The sequence below is a fragment of the Lolium perenne genome, chromosome 1 (assembly GCF_019359855.2).
Source record: "Lolium perenne isolate Kyuss_39 chromosome 1, Kyuss_2.0, whole genome shotgun sequence".
Classification (NCBI taxonomy): Eukaryota; Viridiplantae; Streptophyta; class Magnoliopsida; order Poales; family Poaceae; genus Lolium; species Lolium perenne.
In genome coordinates this window covers 195,166,646-195,173,547 of record NC_067244.2, presented here as the reverse complement: position 1 = coordinate 195,173,547, position 6,902 = coordinate 195,166,646, and positions in this window count along the sequence as shown.

The following is a 6,902-nucleotide window of genomic DNA, read 5'->3' as shown; positions in this document are numbered from 1 at the left end:
ATGAAAGTTGCGTACATATCTGAGGATCACTCACGCAAATTGGCATAATTTTATGAGTTACCTACAGAGAATTAGGCCCAGATTCGTGACAGCAAAGAAATCTGTTTCTGCGCAGTAATCCAAATCTAGCTTGAACCTTACTATCAAAGACTTTACTTGGCACAACAATGCACAAAACTAAGATAAGGAGAGGTTGCTACAGTAGTAACAACTTCCAAGACTCAAATATAAAATAAAGGTACTGTAGTAAAAACATGGGTTGTCTCCCATAAGCGCTTTTCTTTAACGCCTTTCAGCTAGGCACAGAAAGTGTGTATCAAGTATTATCAAAAGATGGTGCATCTACAGTGGGGTGTGGAGTTTTCTCAACCATGCATTGTATTTTGGATACATAAGTTTCAGCGGCTCCCTTTTCATTAGTCTTGGGCTTGCTACTCTCATCAAACAAATTCTCAGGAACAAGCCAAGCATAATTATCATCTAGAGCTTCATGCATTGCTAGGAGCTTACAAGGTATTGGTGCTTTAATCTCCCCACCATCATTAACATTATTAGTGTACTTAATTCTATCCATATCCATCTTTTCAAGTGTTCTTTTAAAATCGGTGAACATACCAAGCCTTTCATGCTTACTAAAAACTTTTCTAGCTTCTTTGGCTATATCCTCAAATTCTCGCACTAGGACTTTTAGAACAAAATCTCTCTTCTCTCCCCTCTCCATATCAGAAAGTGTAAGAAACATGTGTTGTATCATGGGGTTGAGACTAATAAATCTAGCTTCCATCAAGCGTACCAAACAAACGGAAGCATCTTCATAGGTAGGGACAGCTTTTGCAAGGGGTATATCTTTAAGATCTTCATGCATACTAACATGGGTGAAAAATTCTTCTATATTATCTCTTCCAATTATAGACCCTTGTCCTACCGGTATATCTTTTACAGTAAAATTAAAAGGAAACATGATGAAATAAGTAAATGTAAGTAACTAATTTTTTGTGTTTTTAATATGGCAAACAAGATAGCAAATAACGTAAAACTAGCAACTAATTTTTTTGTGTTTTGATATAATGCAGCAAACAAGGTACTAATAAAGTAAAGCAAGACAAAAACAAAGTAAAGAGATTGGAATGTGGAGACTCCCCTTGCAGCGTGTCTTGATCTCTCCGGCAACGGCGCCAGAAAAAGAGCTTGATACGCGTACAACACGCGTCCGTTGGGAACCCCAAGAGGAAGGTGTGATGCGTACAGCGGCAAGTTTTCCCTCAAAAAGAAACCAAGGTTTATCGAACCAGTAGGAGCCAAGAAGCACGTTGAAGGTTGATGGCGGCGAGATGTAGTGCGGCGCAACACCAGGGATTCCGGCGCCAACGTGGAACCTGCACAACACAACCAAAGTACTTTGCCCCAACGAAACAGTGAGGTTGTCAATCTCACCGGCTTGCTGTAACAAAGGATTAGATGTATAGTGTGGATGATGATTGTTTGCAGAGAATAGTAGAACAAGTATTGCAGTAGATTGTATCGATGTTAAGAATGGACCGGGGTCCACAGTTCACTAGTGGTGTCTCTCCCATAAGATAAATAGCATGTTGGGTGAATAAATTACAGTTGGGCAATTGACAAATAGAGAGGGCATGACAATGCACATACATGATATGATGAGTATTGTGAGATTTAATTGGGCATTACGACAAAGTACATAGACCGCTATCCAGCATGCATCTATGCCTAAAAATTCCACCTTCAGGTTATCATCCGAACCCCTTCCAGTATTAAGTTGCAAACAACAGACAATTGCATTAAGTATGGTGCGTAATGTAATCAATAACTACATCCTCGGACATAGCATCGATGTTTTATCCCTAGTGGCAACAGCACATCCACAACCTTAGAGGTTTCTGTCACTCCCCCAGATTTAATGGAGACATGAACCCACTATCAAGCATAAATACTCCCTCTTGGAGTTACAAGTATCAACTTGGCCAGAGCCTCTACTAGCAACGGAGAGCATGCAAGATCATAAACAACACATAAATGATAGATTGATAATCAACATAACATAGTATTCTCTATCCATCGGATCCCAACAAACACAACATATAGCATTACAGATAGATGATCTTGATCATGTTAGGCAGCTCACAAGATCTGACAATGAAGCACAATTAGGAGAAGACGACCATCTAGCTACTACTATGGACCCATAGTCCAGGGGTGAACTACTCACTCATCACTCCGGAGGCGACCATGGCGGTGAAGAGTCCTCCGGGATATGATTCCCCTCTTCGGCAGGGTGCCGGAGGCGATCTCCTGAATCCCCCGAGATGGGATTGGCGGTGGCGGCGTCTCTGGAAGGTTTTCCGTATCGTGGCTCTCGGTACTGGGGGTTTCGCGGCGAAGGCTTTAAGTAGGCGGAGGAGATAGGTCAGGCGGCGTCACGGGGGCCCCACACGCTAGGTCGGCGCGGCCAAGGGCTGGGCCGCGCCGCCCTACTGTGTCGCCAGCTCGTGGCCCCACTTCGTATCATCTTCGGTCTTCTGGAAGCTTCGTGTGAAAATAGGCCCCTGGGCGTTGATTTTGTCCAATTCCGAGAATATTTCCTTACTAGGATTTATGAAACCAAAAACAGTAGAAAACAGCAACTGGCTCTTCGGCATCTTGATACGTCTCCGACGTATCGATAATTTCTTATGTTCCATGCCACATTATTGATGATATCTACATGTTTTGTGCACACTTTATGTCATATTCGTGCATTTTCTGGAACTAACCTATTAACAAGATGCCGAAGTGCCAGTTGCTGTTTTCTGCAGTTTTTGGTTTCAGAAATCCTAGTAAGGAAATATTCTCGGAATTGGACGAAATCAACGCCGAAGATCTTAGAATCCCCGGAAGCATCCAGAACACACGAGAGAGGACAGAGGGGGGCCACAGGCCCACCAGACCATAGGCCGGCGCGACCTGGGGGTGGCCCGCGCCCCCCTATGGTGTCGTCGCCTCGTTGACCTTCTGACGCCGCCTCTTCGCCTATAAGAAGCCCCTCGACCTAAAATCTCGATACGGAAAAGCCACGGTACGAGAAACCATCCAGAGCCGCCGCCATCGCGAAGCCAAGATCTGGGGGACAGGAGTCTCTGTTCCGGCACGCCGCCGGGACGGGGAAGTGCCCCCGGAAGGCTCCTCCATCGACACCACCGCCATCTCCATCAATGCTGCTGTCTCGCATGAGGAGGGAGTAGTTCTCCATCGAGGCTCGGGGCTGTACCGGTAGCTATGTGGTTCATCTCTCTCCCTATGTACTTCAATACAATAATCTCATGAGCTGCCTTACATGATTGAGATTCATATGATGATGCTTGTAATCTAGATGTCGTTATGCTAGTTAAGTGAATTTTACTTATGTGATCTCCGGAGACTCCTTGTCCCACGTGTGTAAAGGTGGCAGTGTGTGCACCGTGTGGGTCTCTTAGGCTATATTTCACAAAATACTTATTCACTGTTATGAATGGCATAGTGAAGTGCTTATTTATATCTCTTTATGATTGCAATGTATTTTGTATCACAATTTATCTATGTGCTACTCTAGTGATGTTATTAAAGTAGTTTTATTCCTCCTGCACGGTGTAATGGTGACAGTGTGTGCATCCGTGTTAGTACTTGGCGTAGGCTATGATTGTGATCTCTTGTAGATTACGAAGTTAACTATTGCTATGATGGTATTGATGTGATCTATGCCTCCTTTCGTAGCGTGAAGGTGACAATGTGCATGCTACGTTAGTACTTGGTTTAGTTGTGTTGATCTGTCATGCACTCTAAGGTTATTTAAATATGAACATTGAATATTGTGGAGCTTGTTAACTCCGGCATTGAGGGTTCGTGTAATCCTACGCAATTAGTGGTGTTCATCATCCAACAAGAGAGTGTAGAGTATGCATTTATCTATTCTGTTATGTGATCAAAGTTGAGAGTGTCCACTAGTGAAAGTATGATCCCTAGGCCTTGTTCCTAAATACTGCTATCGCTGCTTGTTTACTGTTCTGCTGCGTTACTACTTCTACATTACTACTGCTTGTTTACTGTCCTGGGCAAAGCACTTTTCTGGTGCCGTTGCTACTACTTATTTATACCACCTGTATTTCACTATCTCTTCGCCGAACTAGTGCACCTATTAGGTGTGTTGGGGACACAAGAGACTTCTTGCTTTGTGGTTGCAGGGTTGCATGAGAGGGATATCTTTGACCTCTTCCTCCCTGAGTTCGATAAACCTTGGGTGATCCACTTAAGGGAAACTTGCTGCTGTTCTACAAACCTCTGCTCTTGGAGGCCCAACACTGTCTACAGGAAAAGGAGGGGGCGTAGACATCAAGCTATTTTCTGGCGCCGTTGCCGGGGAGGGAAGGTAAAAGGCACTCATACTCCGGTTCCAGGTAACAGTACTTTTCTGGCACCATTGTGTTTGTGCTCGAAGCTATTTCCTTTAGATCCTACAATTGCAACTTTTTGTTTCTTGTTTACACTAGTTAGGCATAATGGAATACAACTATGAGCTTTTTGATTTATTTCCTAAGTTAGGACATGAATTGTGTGATGCGAAAATTAAAGAACCTATGGAGCCTCAATTGCATGCTAGTAGCAATGTTATTAGTATGAACGCAATCACTACTAATGCTATGAATAAGTCTAAGCTTGGGGAAGCTAGTTTATATAAAAATAATCTTTTTTGCTCTTCAGCTTTTGAAGAAATATTTTGCTCTGATAATGCTTTATCTTCCATATGCGATAACTCTAATGATGCTTCTGATATTTTAAATCCACCTGCTGAAAGTATTCCGTATAAAATACCTATGAAAATTATTGAACGCGTTATGGATAACCACTATAAAGGGGATGGGACTGTCCATCCTGGAGATCATTTACTGTTTTTGCATGAATTATGCGGGTTATTCAAGTGTGCAGGTATCTCTATGGATGAAGTGAGGAAGAAGCTATTCTCTGTCTCGCTGTCTGATAAAGCGGCGCATTGGTATAAATTGTTGGAGAATAGTCATTCTCTTGGATGGGAGGAAATTGCATCTCTCTTTTATTCTAAATTTTATCCTCCTCATGAAGTGCATATTGATAGGAATTATATTTATAACTTTTATCCTCGTGATGGAGAGAGTATTTCTCAAGCGTGGGGGAGATTGAAATCACTAATGCTCAAATGCCCCATTCATGAGCTCCCCCATAATGTTATTGTTACCAATTTTTATGCGAGGCTTTCAGGACAACACAAGGACTATCTGGATGCCTGTTCGGAGGGATCTTTCACAAGCAAGGAGGTTGAAGCTAGGTGGGATCTTCTTGATCGGATTGAGGAAAACGCTGAAGGATGGGAGAACAATGAAGGTAAAGAGTCAGGTATAAATTATGATTATGAATGCATTGAAGCTTTTATGGATACCGATAAATTTCGAAATATGAGTGCTACTTATGGTCTTGACTCTCAAGTTGCTGCAAATCTTTATAAAGCCTTTGCTTCCCATTTTGAATTGCCTAAAAAGAATTTTGATAAGTATCATGAACCTTTTAAAGAGGCTTGCATGAAGAATGAAATTGTTGTTAATTATTGCAATAAGCATGCTCAAACTCCTAAGAATGCTATTTCCTATAAGCATGTTAATTTTTGTGGAATGCATAGACCTTGTGGAATTAATCAAGCCAAAGATGAATATTGCATCCATCATATTAATGAAAAAACTAGAAAGTGGCTTAGGGCTCTAGATGATCTTCGTAAAAAAGTTTGTGCCCTCTATCCTTTCATTTGTGAAGTTTGCCATGAAGTGGGTCATTTTAATTTTCAATGCTCCTCCAATGACAATTTGAACCCAATGAGTGCTGCAAATTTGTATTGTGATGATGAAATTACTCCTAATCAGCATGATGAACTTACTTTATTTTTGGGGTGTGAAGAACTGTCGAGAAAAATCTCTTTGTTACATATGAGTGATCTTGATATTGATGATGTCCTGCATGGGTGTTTTTCTTATTACATTGATAATAGCCATACAAATACTTACATACAAAATATTTTAGAAGATGACACCTTGCCAAAATATGATAGGACCGCTGTGTGTTTTCAACTAATTAATGAAAAGGAGGGATCCTCCCAAGTTTCTTCTATTGTTTCTGAAAGTAAATCAGGTTATGCAGACAAGCCACCCTTCCAGCCTCTTCCTCCTAAAGAAGGGAATGAGGAGAAGGAAGAGAAGAAGAAGAAAAAGGGAACGAAGAAGAAGAGGAAGAAGAAGAAGAAGAAGAAGGAGAATAAAAAGAAAGAGGTAACGGCGTATCCCCGCGTGAATGAGATAATGCTAGGTAACCGTAAGTATGTTGCTCCTAATGATTATTGTGATAATGAATCTGAATACGATGATCTTCCTATGCCCTTTACATACATTAGCAATCATGATTTGAATGAGCACACTACTTTTGATATTGCAAATCTCTGGGAAACTAATTCTGAAAATGATGATGATAATAATTGCCATAGTGTCAGTGCTATCCATGCTTCCTCCCATAATGATATAGAAAGCTCTAAGCCTGGGGAAGAGGTGTTTGAAAATCCTTTTGCTACTGATCATTATGTGTTTGACACATCTCCTTCTAATAACAATGATGGTATGGACACAGCTGTGAAAGATAACTATTCTATTTCTTATGATGACACCGTGCCTCCGATCTTTGATGATTATTATAAAGAATGCTATGATATAGGTTATAACTATCCTTATGAAACTTGTCATAGTCACGATTGGATTACCAAAAACAATTCTCTTAATATGCAACTTGTTTACCATGTTCAAATTCTTGATAATAATCTTGCTCCAATTACAATTAATGAGAATAACTCTTCTTATGCC